Below are 14,826 nucleotides of genomic sequence, written 5' to 3'. Positions count from 1 at the left end.
AGTAAAATTGGGGTGTTGAAATCTCCAATCACATATGTATTTTACCCTATGTCTCTTTTCAGGTTCGATAGTTTTCCCATGTATTTTGATGGTCCTTTATTTGGTGAGTGTTATGTCTACCTGTTGTGTTATTCCCCTAATCATTATATAGCATCCATCCCTATTGCTTGTCAACCTTTTTAGGTGGAAGTCTATTTTACCTAATATAAGTGTGACTGTCCCTGCCATCCTTGGTGCCATTTGCTTGAAGACGACCAAACATATACCTTGCAAACTAACACGATGATAGCTATGTGAGTATTATATAAGGTATACTAAGACAAAAATACCATAAGATATGAGAACATTTACAATAATAAACATTATTAAACATTAATTAGGACCTCCCCGATGGTGCAGCGGGTAGAACGCAGCTCTGTGAAGCTGTCTGCAGCCTCTGCAGCTTGGGTTCGATTCCCAGCTGGCCAGGTTGCTACCCGCATGGTGTGGCAGACCTCTCCTGTCTCCCGCTGCTCCCCTCCGCAGTGTTTTAGGTCCATCTGCCTGTTCTGCTCCCTGCTGTCTCTGGAGGATTCTCTCACCCTCCTATGCTTCTGGCCTGTACCCCAGCACTTGTATAAATAAATAAATCTTTAAAAAAATAATAAACATTAACAAGAGGATACAGGTTGAATATGTCTCAAAATATGGGAAGCAATAGCTAAGAAAATTCAATTAAATCCACAGTCCTGGTTAAGATTTTAAAACATCTCTCACAGTAACTAATAGAACTATGAGACATAAAACATTCAGGAATGAAATAGAAAATTTAAATCTCACGTTTGAACACTTACACATAGAACATTATATCACTATCATCTGGAGGGTTTATTAACACACAGATTGCTGGACCCCACCACAAAGTTTCTGATCCTGTGGCTGAGGATCAAATATTTCTATTTGTAACAATTTATCAGGCGAGTATTGCTACTGGTACAGGGAACAGTATTTCTTGGTTACTTCAGAATCAATATTTCTTTCCCTTTGTCACCATTCAAATTCTTGTCCACTAAGCATAAATTAATTTTTCAAGAGGATCAAGCAGTGAAAGAAATAAAGCTGATGAAATAATAAGCTGTCTTACATTTGGGAACAAGGTGGAGCATAAATCAATATGAGAAATGACAGACTAAAATAAAGGCCTTTTTAGAATTGAGGTATTTGTAGAAAGTGGAGACAGAAGAGGCAGGGGAGAGAGGAAAGAGGAAGTTCATTCACTTTTGCCTTTTTTTTTTTTAAGTTAACTTGCTCTAATAGTCATGGATAGTGGTGACTTTAGAGCTAGTTAGTGGTAATTGTAGCAAACAATTTAAGGGAATTCTCCAGAGCTCCATTGGGCCCTTGTTAGCCCTGAATACTATGAGTAAGAAGCTTCGCACAGAATGTCTCTGCACACTTGGGTTTATAAAGTAATAAATTCATTCCCTAGCCTTCCTGCCATTCTAGTGAGTATAAATTAGCAGATAATTCCTTAGGGATATTTTTCTCATAGTTCAACTTGAAAATGTTTTCTATGAAAGTTACATGCCTGTGGGAAATAATAAAATGTTGCCTTTGTTATCGCACTGATTTTCTAAGTAATTATGCAGGAAAGTAGTTATCAGGCATTTCCTAAGAAAACTTCAGTGAATCTGCCATTTGAGATTAGAGTGGAACTACATAAAACAGTTACAAAGCATTCAAATTATTAAATATTATAGTGACTGAGTATTGGTCCCAGAGTGGATGAAGGTGAATAGAAATAAAAGCATAAATAATTATAGGAAAGGTTGTAGGTAATTTGGAGAAAACATATTTTTTTCTTTCTCAAGCACTGAATGCAGCTATGAAATAGAATGGATGGAGCAGCCGTTGGAGGACACTTTAAAGAGAATAACAAGCAGGAGGGTTGGAAACAAGACAAGAATTGAATATACTACTGAATCAATGCTGAATATCATGTTTTATTTATTAATTTAATATCATCTTGTCCTCTTGCCTCTTGGTCCAAGAGAAGTTATAGACACAAAAGTGACCAGCAATGGAGACTAACCAAGGTCCCATGTTTCTGGTCATAGAATCTAAAAATGGAGTTCCAGGGAAATCAAATATATCAGGGAGAACTTGTGTGACATTGTGTGTGAGCTGATCTGACCCTAATTAGTATTATAAAGATTTTGAAAACAGAATTACCAGAAATATTTCTGGCCAAAAACTGCCACTGGGTGATGCACGTGTGGAGAAGATCTAAAGAGCTCTACAAAGATTTTGAAATCTGAATTGACATTACAATGACAGGCTTTAGAAAATGTGATTGAATTTATGGCATAGATGTAATTGGTCAATTTCTTGCCAAAATAAAAATATCAACTTTCTCTATAGGATTTTAAAAAGACTGAGTCTGAAAAAATGATATTCTATTTCAATTTTGACATGTATGATCAATGAGGAAAAGCTCAATTCTCACGGGAAAAGAAAATCTACAAACATCAGTTGACATTGACATGATGCAGATCTTGAAATTAGCTTACAAATCAGTTACTTAAATAGTCTAACATGCAATTGTAATCACTCTGAAAATAGATGTATCGATGTACTCAGCAGTCATGTAATAAAGGAAATATTTGAGTTGAAATACACAATAACTGAAATTTAAAAATCAAATGAATTTCATTTGATTATACTTTCATTTATTATGCTTTCAAAGCATAATATAAGTGAGTGGACACTGAATCTGTCAATGAAATTGAAAATAGATCAATGGAAATTATCTAACAAGGAAAATAAAAAGGAAAAAATATGTCTAACAATGAAAAGTGTCTCAGTATTCTGTCAGAAAATAATAAAAGGTATAATTGTTATCAGAGTCAAAGGAAAGCAGTTTAGTACTCATATATACATCTTTAGAGTAGTGGCTGAAAACTCCCTAAATTTGACAAAATCCATAAACCTACAGGTTCAAGAAGTTGAGTAAACATCAAACAGGATCAACCTAAAGAAATTATATGCTCAGACCAATCATTTTCAAACTCTTAAAAACTAACATCATAGAAAACTATTAAAATCAACCAGAAAATAATGTCACATTATCTGTAGAGGCGAGCATTTTGAATGACTGCTGTGCCATGTGGGTGGCTCCCTGGCCAGCTGGGGATCGAACTTGTGTGGCAGAGACTGCAGACAGCTTCATAGGTTGCATCTTAACCTCTTGAGCCACCAGGGAGGCCCTTTAATTTCTTTCAATAAATGTTTTATATTTTTTTCAATATACAAGTCTCCCTGGCTAAGTTTATTCCTAAGATTTTATTAATTTTCATGTTATTGTTAGTGGACCTGTCTTTTCTTAATTTCAGTTTTGAAGTCCAATGTGTTATCCTTTGGATAAATATTTGTGCAAATAGATACTTACACTGGTATATCTGGGGAGGAAGGAGTTAGTGCAGCCCAGTCTGGCTGTAGGGTAGGGTTTGTTTTCCTTATTTAACCAGCCACCCTTTGTCTTTTCATTGGTGAGCTCAGTCCATTTATATTAAGGGTGATTACTGGTATATTAGGACTTGCTTCTGCCATTTTGTCTTCAGTTTTCTAGTCTATCCATTTCCCTGTTCAATTTTTTTTATGGATTTTCTACTCTGATTTAAATAGGAGAGTTTCTTTTAACATTTATTGTAAGGATGATCTAGTGTCGGGAAACTTTATTTTTGTCTGTGTGTGACTGAGAGAGACTACCAACATCTACCCACTGAGTAGCCACAGGAGGCAGAAGCTGGGTCAGGATCACACTCCCACCCACTCAGTGAGTGAGAGTTGTGTACCTCCACTGAACCCAACCAATCCTAGAAGCCCACCTGGTCCAAGAGGGCTGCAACTGTGCCACCCCAACATAGTATGAGGGTGTACCCCATACAAGGAAAGCAACTTAAGTGCCTATCTTGCACAGCTAGAAGGGAACATACTCCTGAACTCATAAAACATCACCTGCCCAAGACCAAGCCATTGAGGCTACAAGAGACAGTAGAGTTGCCTAATGTCTAGAGGCAAACACAGAGAATCAGGCATAATGAAAGAGAAAAACAAAATCCCAGGAAAAGAACGTAGAGAAATGGAATTAAGCAAACTATCTGATGGAGAGTTGAAAGTAACAGCTAGAAAGATACTCACTGAACTTGGAAGAATGAACATAGTGAAAATTCTAACAAAGAGATAGAAAATCTTAAAAAGATCCAATAGAACTTTTAGATGTAAAGAATACCATAATGTAACTGAAAACAAAAAAGGCAGTATAGAGCTTGAACAGCAGACTGAATTAAGTAAAGGAGTGGATAAGTGAGCTATAAGACAAATTAATTTTAAGACTCATCCAGACAGACCACAAAAGTTAAAAAAGAATTTGAAACAGGATACCTTTAGAAAAAAAATCACAAATACATGGAGACAAGAAACGTGCTGCTGGAAAACTATTGGGTTAAAGAGAAATCCAAACTGGAGACAAAGGAAAATAAAAATAATACTGAATAAAATATTCATGATGCAATGAAAGTGGTACCAACAGGGACATTTTTAAAAAAAATTATATATTTTTTACATCATTTTTCATTTTTGTACAATATATGCATTTTCATCTTGGTTATAGTCCCCATGCAATTCCCACTCCCCTCCCCTTGTTTTGATGCTACTCCCTCCTGCCGCTACCCCCCCCCAGTGTATCTCTTATAGTTGCTTGTTGATTTTGATTTTTACTTTATTACAATTATTCTTTTTCCTGGTCCCTTATTTAGGTTTTCTACATTCTTGCTATGAGTGAGACCATCAGTATTTTTCTATTTCTTTCTGGCTTATTTAGCTGAGCATGATCCCTTCCAGCGCCATTCATGTTGCAGCAAATTGCATGTGTTTATCTTTTTTGATTGCTAATATTCCATTGTGTATATGTACCACATCTTCTTGATCCAGTCATCTATTTTGGGGCATTTGGGTTGTTTCCATAGCTTAGCTATTGGAAACAGTGCTGCTATACACATAGGAGTGCAGGTGCTCTTTGGAATTGATGTTTCTGTGTCCTTTGGGTAAATACCTAGGAGCGGAATTGCTGGATCATATGGAAGCTCCATCTTTAGCAGGTTGGGGAATCGCCACACAGCTTTCCATACTGATTGGACCAGTTTGCACTCCCACCAGCAGTGCAGGAGAGATCCTTTTTCTCCACATCCTCGCCAACATTTGTTATTGCTAGTTTTTTTAATATGTGCCATTCTCACTGGTGTAAGATGGTATCTCCTTGTAGTTTTGATTTGCATTTCCCTGATACAAGTGATGTTGAACATTTTTTCATATGTCTGTTGGCCATTTGCATTTCCTCTTCAGAGAAGTTTCTTTTTAGCTCTTCTGCCCATTTTTTTAAAGTGATTTTTTTTAAAGATTTATTTTATTTATACAAGCACTGGGTACAGTCAGAGTGTGGGAGGGTGAGAGAATTCACCAGAGCCAGAGCTGGGAGCAGAACAGGCAGACTGATGAAATACACTGCTGAGGGGAGCAGTGGACATGGCAGCAGAGGTCTGTCGCACCAGGTGGGACCCTCGCCAGTGGCCGGATTAAACTGGCACTGTAGAAGATGAGGGCAGCTTTGCAGCCCAGCACTCAACTGCTGCACCACCAGGGGAGGCCCTCTTCTGCCCATTTTTTGACTGGATTATTTATTTTTGTTGAGCCTCATCGGCTCTTTGTAGATTTTTGTGATCAGTCAGTCCTTTACCATTAGTGTTGTGTGTAAAAATTTTCTCCCAGTTGGTGGGGTGTCTCTGTGTTTTTGTTGCGTCTCTTTTGCTGTAATTTGATGTAGTCTCAGCTGTTTATCTTTGCCTTCACTATCACTGCTTTGGGTGATGTGTCTTTAAAGATGTTGCTGAGGTGTATGTCATGTAGTTTTTCACCTTTATTTCCTTCTATATATTTTATGGTTTCAGGTCTTATGTCTAGTTCTTTACTCCATTTTGAGTTGGTTTTTGTGCATGGTGTGAGGTAGTAGTCAAGCTTCATTGTTTTGCATGTAGCAACCCGGTTTTCCCAGCACCATTTATTGAACAAACTTTCTTTGCTCCATTGCATAGTCTGCTCCTTTGTCAAAGATTATAAAGTTGACTGCAAATTTGTGGGTTTATTTCTGGATTTTCTATTTGGTTCCATTGGTCCGTTTGTCTGTTCTTGTTCTAATGCCATGCAGTTTTCATTATTATGGCTTTGTAATATAGTTTGAAGTCTGGGCGTATGATACCTCCATTCCCTTCTTTTTTTTTTTTTTTCAGGAGATCTTTGGCTATTTGGGGTTTTTGGTTGCTCCATATGAATTTCATCAATATTTGTTCTATTTCTTTGAAGAATGTCATTGAAATTTTTATTGGAATAGCATTGAATCTGTAAATTGCTTTTGGTAGGATGGCCATTTTGATAATGTTAATTCTTCCAACCCATGAGCAGGGATGTCTTTCATTTCTTTTTTTAAAAGAGCTTCTTTATAGTTTTTTTTTTTTTAATATTTATACAAGAACCGGGGTACAGGCCAGATGTGCAGGAGGGTGAGAGGATTCAACAGAGTTAGAGTGGGGAGCAGAACAGGCAGACGGACCAAAATACACTGCTGAAGGGAGCTGTGGGCAAGACAGGAGAGGTCTGCCGTGCTATGTGGGTTGCTCCGCGGCTGATGGGCATTGAACTGGCAGTGCAGAGGCTGCAGACTGCTTCACAGCGCTGTGCTCAACTACCTGCACCACCAGGGAGGCCCATCTTTCCATTTCTTTGTATCTTCTTCTATTTCTTTAACAGTGTTTTATAGTTTTCTTTGTATAGGTCCTTTGTGTTTATTCCCAAGTATTTGATTTTTTTTGTTTTGATAATAAAAGGGATGGTTTTCTTGATTTCTTCTTCAGATTGATTGTGTATAGGAAGGCTAATGATTTTTGTGTTGATTTTGTATCCTGCTACTTTACTCAATTGATTAATTAGTTTGATTAGTTTTTCTGTGGAGTTTTTGGGGTTCTCTATATATATTATGATATCATCTGTGAATAGTGACAGTTTAACTTCTTCCTTCCCTATTTGGAATCCTTGTATGTTTTTCTCATCTTATTGCTCTGGCTAGGACTTCCAGTATTATATTGAAAAGCAGTGGTGAGAGTGGACATCCTTGTCTTGTTCCAGATCTTAGTGGAAATGCTTTTAACTTTTCACCATTGAGAATTGTATAGGCTATGGGCTTGTCATATATGGCCTTTATGATGTTGAAGTATGTTCCTTGTATCCCGAGAATTTCAAGGGCCTTTATCATAAATGGGTGTTGTACTTGTCAAAAGTTTTCTCAGCATCTATTGAAATTATCATATGGTTTTTATATTTCTTTTGTTGATGTGTTGGATTACATTGATTTTTGGGTGTTGAATCATCCTGTGTCTCTGGAATAAATCCTACCTGGTCATGGTGAATTATCTTATGGATATATTCCAACAGGGAAATTATAGCAAGACAAGCTTATATCAAGAAACAAACACTCAAATAAATAATCTAACATGCATCTAGAAGAACTAGAAAAAGAGTAACAAGTAAAACCAAATGTCAATAGAAGCAAGGAAGGAAATAATAAAAAACAAAGTATAAATGAGTTGAGACCAAATAAAATACAAAAAAAAAATCAATGAACTAAAATCTTTTCTTTGAGAAGTAAACAAAATTGACAAACTTAGCTAGACTCAGTAAGATAAAAAGAGAAAAGACAAAAACAGAATCAAAATGAAAGTGGAGAAAAGACAATGTATACCAAAAAATACAAAGAATCATAAAACATTACAATGAACATCTCTATGCCAACATATTGAATGACCTGAGAAATGGATAAAATCTGAGAATCATACAACCTTCTGAGATTGAAATTATGAGATGGAAAACCAATCAGTAGTAAGGAAATAGAAAAAAATCATAAAACCTCCAAAAATGTAAATTTCTGGTGAATTCCATCACATACTCAAAGATTTAATATCTATAACTCTTACATTTTTCACAAATTGAAAGTTTCCCAATTCTTTTGATGAATGATATTCATCACCCTGATACAAAAACTAGGCAAGGATAGCACAAAAATTGAAAAGTAGTGGCTAATATCCCATGAACATAGTTGCAAAATTTCTTAAAATAGTAGCAAACCTAATTTAACAATAATTTAACCTAATTTAACAAATCCTTTAAAAAAGGATTTTTTATAGACTGCCTTTTTAAAAAAAGATTTATTTATTGTGCATGCAAGAGCTGGGGTGTAGGCCAGAGGTACAGGAGCACGAGAGGATTCACCAGAGATAGAATGGGGAGCAGAACAGGTGGATTGATTGAAATACAGTGCTGAGAGGAGCAGTGGGCAAGACAGGGGAGGTCTGCTGTGCCGTGTGGGTTAGCACCTTGACTGGGGATCGAAGTTGTGCTGCAGTGGCTGCAGATAGCTTCAGTGCTGAGACTTAACCCCTTGCACCACCAGAAAGTCCTTAAAAGGATCTTATACCATGATCAAGTGGGATTCATTTCGGGGATGCAAGTATGGTTTGCTATATATAAATCAATGTGATATATCATTCTAACAAAATAAAGGAGAATATATAATTCTATCAGCAGATGAAGAAAAAACATTTGACAAGATTCAGGAAAAAGAATCCTCAATAAAATGGGCATAAAAGTAATGTACCTAACATAGTAAAGTCCATATATAGAAAATCCATAATTAATATCAAATTCAATAGTGAGAAACTGACAGCTTTTATATTAAGATCATGAATAAGACAAGATGAGCACTCTCACCATACTATTCAACATAGTATTGGAAGTCCTAGCCTGACAATTAGGCAAGAAAAATAAATAAAATATATCTAAATCTGAAAGCAAGAAATAAAACTGTCATTACACAAAAACATTATTCTAAATGGATTAAAGACTCGAATACATATCTGAAATTATAAAATAAATAAATAAAATATTCAGCAAGATCTTAACATCAACCTTGGTGATGTCCTGATGGTGTTGTTTCCAATAGAAACAGAAAAAAAGCTAAAACAAATGAGACTACATTAATCAAAAAAAGCTTCTTCCCAGAAATCATTGCCAAAACAAAGCGGCAACCTAATCAATAGGTGAAGATATCTGAAAATCTTATTTCCAACAAGTAATTAATACCCAATATATATAAACAATGCATGTGACTCTGCTCACCTTTTTAGTAGTTTGACCATGATGAACTGATTTATAATAAAAAAAATGCTGATTATATACCACATCTTCTTGATCCAGTCATCTATTTTTGGGCATTTGGGTTGTTTCCAAAGCTTAGCTATTGTAAACAGTGCTGCTATAAACATAGGGGTGCAGGTGCTCTTTGGAATTGATGTTTCTGTGTCCTTTGGGTAAATACCTAGGAGTGGAATTGCTGGATCATATGGAAGCTCTATGTTTAGTAGGTCCAGAATTCTCCACACAACTCTCCATAGTGATTGGACCAGTTTGCACTCCCACCAACAGTGCAGGAGAGATCCTTTATCTCCACATCCTCGCCAACATTTGTTGTTGCTAGTTTTTTTAATATGTGCCATTCTCACTGGTGTAAGATGGTATCTCATGGTAATTTTGATTTGCATTTCCCTGATTACAAGTGATGTTGAACATTTTTTCATATACCTGTTGGCCATTTGCATTTCCTCTTCAGAGAAGTTTCTACACCATGGAATATTACTCAGCATTCAAAAAAGATAAACACATGCAATTTGCAGCAACATGGATGGCGCTGGAAGGGATCGTGCTCAGCGAAAAAAGCCAGAAAGAAAAAGAAAAATACTGGATGGTCTCACTCATAGCAGGAATCTAGAAAACTTAAATAAGGGACCAGGAAAATTAATAACTATAAGAAAGTGAAAATCAAAATCAACAAAAAACTATGAACCAGAGACACTCTATGGGGTGTGGGGAGGGGAGGGATTGGGGTCAAAATAAGGGGATTGCAATTGTATAGGAATATAAAAATAAAATTTATTTAAAAAATTGCTGATTAAAAAATGGGCAGTTGGAGCGGCAGACCTCTCCTGTTTCGCCCACTGCTCTCCTCAGCAGTGTATTTCGTCAGTCTGCATGTTCTGTTTCCCACTCTGTCTCTGGTAAATCCTCTCACCCTCCTGTGTATCTTGCCTGTACCCTGGTTCTTGTATAAATAAATATTTTTAAAAAATGGGCAGAAGAGCTAAATAGATATTTTATCAAAAGAAGTACTGATAGCCAGCAGCAAAGATGTTCATCGTTGCTTCTTACTAATAAAGTGCAGATCCAAACCACAATAATATATCACCTCACACCAGTTAGAATGGCCATTATTAAAGAGACAAGAAATAACAAGTGTTAGATAGGATATGTTAGTAGGGATATAAATTGGTGCAGCACCATGGAAACAGTATGAGAATTCTCAAAAAATTAGTGTTAGAAATACCATATGATCCAACTATTCCACTTCTATGTATCTAATTAAAAAATACAAAAGCACTAACTTAAGATATGCATACCTCTATTATCACAGGCCAATGTCTCTGATGAACATAGATGCAACCTAATGATATGAAAATAGCCTCAGGGTCTATTGCCAGATGAATGAATTAAAATATATATATATATATATATATATATATACACATAACATACACACATATACACAGAGGAGTATTACTCAGCTATAAAAAAGATAAACTCGATTTATAGCTACATGGATGGATCTTTTGGGGACTATGCTTCATGAGATAAGACAGATGGAGAAAGGGAAATACTATATATTTTATTCATATGTGTAAGACAAAATGAATGAACAAAATAAACGAAAGTATCTTTGGTTTATAATTAGCTCAAGGAATTTGTCTCAATGAAATATTTTGCAGCACAAGAATTCAGTACATAAATCTCCACATCAGGAGTTGTCTTTTACTGGAATTCAAATTCAATTTTGAATTTCTGGTCTTCTTTTTTTAATTTTCAAACTCACCCTTCAATCATGGTCTATCTGAAGGTAATATAAAGTGCATTTTATTAATTCATATAGAATAAATTATATCAAATCTTGATTAAAACCTTGGAGGAATTCACACTGTTTTCAGTAGTTTGACCAGGATGAGTTGATTTATTCCTGTAGTTGCTGAACCTCAACCACATCAATATACTTTCAAGTAGCTCAACTATCAGGGTGGAACATTATTTTCCATGTTTCCCAGTAGCTTGATGCTATCCTCATCAGACATTTCCCAGTGGACTTGAAAGATTATATACCTCAATAGCCACATTTTATGGGTATATGACTAAAGTGTTTTAGTAATTTAACCAGTTATTTGAGAATCTATGTCTAAGAATCTATGTCTTGTAACCCATGCAAAATGATTCAGATTCTGCTATTAGTACCTTTGTATTGCCACTTCCCCAAGCCATTCTCATTTCCCCAATTTCTGTATTTGCAGTTTCTATAGTGACTTTCCTACTCCATTCTTTGTTTTTCGAATCTCTTTTTCATATAATGTCCGCAACTAGAATACATAGTTAATCATAAACCATCTGTTATTTTTTATTTTACAGATACTTCATTGTAAATAAGATGATATCTGAGCTTTATAATATGACCTTCAAGGCCAAGTATGGTCCAATCAAGGTGTAGGACATAGTTCATAAAATGTGTTTGATTTTCTAACCTCAGAATTTGGCTCAAATATCAAATAAAATGGTGTCAGTGTTTTTAGAATTATTTCCGCTGAAGAAAAAAAGACATTTCTATTTTAGAAATGGGAACTAAAAGTGCATTAATGCTAAAGACTGAGGCAATGGAAATGCTGGATATTAATAGGTGAGTTATCAAATGATAACCTTGATGTCCACCAGGAAAATGCTTTTTATTTTTTTTTTTTAAGATTTATTTATTTATACAAGCACTGGGTACAGTCAGAAGTGTGGGAAGGTGAGAGAATTCACCAGAGCCAGAGCGGGGAACAGAATAGACAGGCTGATGAAATACACTGCTGAGGGGAGCAGCGGGCGCAGCAGGAGAGGTCTGTGCGCCATGTGGGACCCTCGCTGACCACCAGAGATTGAAACGGCACTGCAGAGGCTGGGCAGCTTCGCAGCCCATTGCTCAACCACTGCGCCACCAGGGGAGGCCCAGGAAAATGCTTGATTTTTAAAAATTACTTTAATTAGTAAACTAAGTAGGCAAATAACTTAGATTCTCTCACCTTCAAATATTTGGATGAAATTTTACATCTGTAGAATTACTGTTCCCTTTTTTTCTCTTCTCACACACATTCTGTGTAACAGTTTGAGACCCAGACATAAATATGAATTAAGTATTTGAGGGTCTAGAGCTAGAATCAATAATTTAGAAATATAGCAGCATTGATCTGTTGTGGGATATTGCAGTTTTTCCTTCTTAGAAAAGATGCTTGAGACCCAAAACAGTTCTAGATTTTTGAGCAAGGAAATGATACCTATATGGGTTGCTAAACTAATGGCTAAGAACACCAAATGAGAGATTATCTGATATAACATCATACATACCCCAAGGTGAAGGGTACTATTCTTTGGCTAGGCAGGGATGGAATGTGGCCCTAGACATTGGTGCTATTTCTATTATTTCCTTTAAAACAACCCAATATATAATCTTCTATTATTTTAATTACTTAATTGCTTTTTGGTAATTATTAAGTCTGCTGAATGATATTTATGGCTAGAGAGATGTGAAATGAAACAGTATAAATTATGGATTTTTGGAATAAATGAGGTTCTAATTTTAAGTGCCTGGTTTATGGTTTATATCACATAGATTCAATAAAGTATTTTGCCAATAAAATCTATAGATTAAGGTGAAAATAATTATGCATAGTGGCAGGAAATATGGTCTTGAGAAAAGAATTGTCTATTAATGGGGTTGTGCAAATCAAGGTCAAGTGAAGTGTGTCGGGGACTTTCAACTAAGAACTCTGTGGAGAGCAACTTCACCAAGAATGAACAGAAATGGTTCTTTGAAGACGTACACTCCGAAGTCATGGATACCCTTTTTATCTTGATATTTTAATTCGGCACATTGTCTCCCTCAGAGCCTGATGGACCTGCTTGTTCTGCAGAGTGTAGATGACAGGGTTCAGCAGTGGGGTCACCACTGTGTTCACAAGGGCAGCCTCCCTGTTGGATTCCAACCTGCTCATTTGCTTTGGCTTCACATATATAAAGACACAGCTGCCATACATCAGAGAGAGGACAATGAGGTGAGAAGAGCAGGTGGAGAAAGCTTTCTGTTGCTCCTTGGCTGATGGGAGATGCAGGATTGTGACTACTATCTTGCCATGTGCAATGACGGTTATGATGAGGGATGTCAGAAAGACCAAAAAAGCAAGGACAAAGGCCCAAATTTCAACAGACCTGGTGTCAGAACAGGAGAGATGGATCAGGGGGCCAAGGTCACAGAAGAAATGAGGGATGACATTCGGGCCACAGAAAGATAACTGGGAAACCTCCACCACCAGACCAGTGATGAGAGTGAAACCTAATACACAGCAAGCAATGACCAGGAGGATGCAATTTTTCAAGTTCATGATGGTTGGGTAATGCAGAGGCTTGCAAATGGCCATGTACCAATCCAGAGACTTCACTGTCATGAGCAGGAAAACTGCTGCTCCCAGGAATAGAACAACAAAGCCTTGTATAAAACAGGCAACAAAGGATAGTTTGCCTGCCTGCCTAAAAGAAAGATGACCAGTAATTTAGGAATAACAGTACTTGTGAAGCAACACTCAAAGAAGGAGAAAATGCTGAGAAAGAAGTACATAGGCTTCTGGAGTCGGGAGTCAGCACAGGTGATGGTGACGATGACTGCATTGCCTGTAATGGATGCCAGGTATGCCAGCAGGTGCACCAGGAAGAGGACCTTTCCCAGATGCTAGACAGCAGGGAACCCCTCCAAGGTGAATTCTTGGACAGTGGTCCCATTCTTCATCTCCATGGGCATTTATTTCTACAACAGTCTCACCTGCTGGCCTTAACTGACAATAGACATCACTGGAATCACTAAGTTTTAGGAGCACAAGTCAAGTGAACAGATTACTGCTGGCAATGCACATAGCAAGTCGGTTCCTGTATCAGTGAGTGTTCTTGAATCCCAAAGTTTTTTCAGAGTTGATTCCTGAGTTAGATGAATCTGAATTTAATAGTTCAATATTTAGTTCTAACCCCTGAGAGAATGGTCATTTTTGACAAGTTAATGTTTGTGAACTTCATTTTCACTTTCTAAAATAAAAATGATAGAACCTACCTGGTCATGTACCTGTTCACTTATGTGGCATGTGATGTTAATGTTTCTATGTGTTCCTAATAGACTTAGTGTAATATTGTGATCATTAGGATGCACTTAAATATTGCATGATCAGTAGGCATGTCATTGAACTTGAATATCAATGAAACATTTTCTATTATTTATGATATGGTCCATTTACATATAAACATAACATTAATATAAATAATACTCCCCTGGAATATCACTTTTCATACACACAAAGTTCCCATGGTCAAAATCATTATTAGTATTATTCTTGTGATCACCAGAACCCAATTATTTCTATCACTTGCCACAAAATCATGAGCTAGGTTGCTCCACCCCATCTTCTTACAGGAGTTATGTAGAGGTTAGGTCACACAGTTGAGACTTTAGGTATATGTGCCCAAATTCACAGCCCCTACTATTTTCAAATACTGTGACAAGTATTTAAAATG

At 36.5% G+C, this 14,826-nt stretch overlaps 1 pseudogene across 1 annotated transcript; it reads right to left on the bottom strand.

The window, feature by feature from the left end:
• Positions 1–13,118: 13,118 nt before the first annotated feature.
• Positions 13,119–14,191, bottom strand: LOC311178636 (olfactory receptor 6C74-like; annotated as a pseudogene). Its single transcript has one exon. The product of its transcript is annotated as an olfactory receptor 6C74-like (transcript).
• Between the last annotated feature and the right edge of the window lie 635 nt (positions 14,192–14,826).

This window comes from Talpa europaea (assembly GCF_964194135.1).
Source record: "Talpa europaea genome assembly, chromosome: 10".
Classification (NCBI taxonomy): Eukaryota; Metazoa; Chordata; class Mammalia; order Eulipotyphla; family Talpidae; genus Talpa; species Talpa europaea.
The sequence above is the reverse complement of the archived record's forward strand: the minus strand, read 5'-3'. Positions and strand labels throughout refer to the sequence as shown.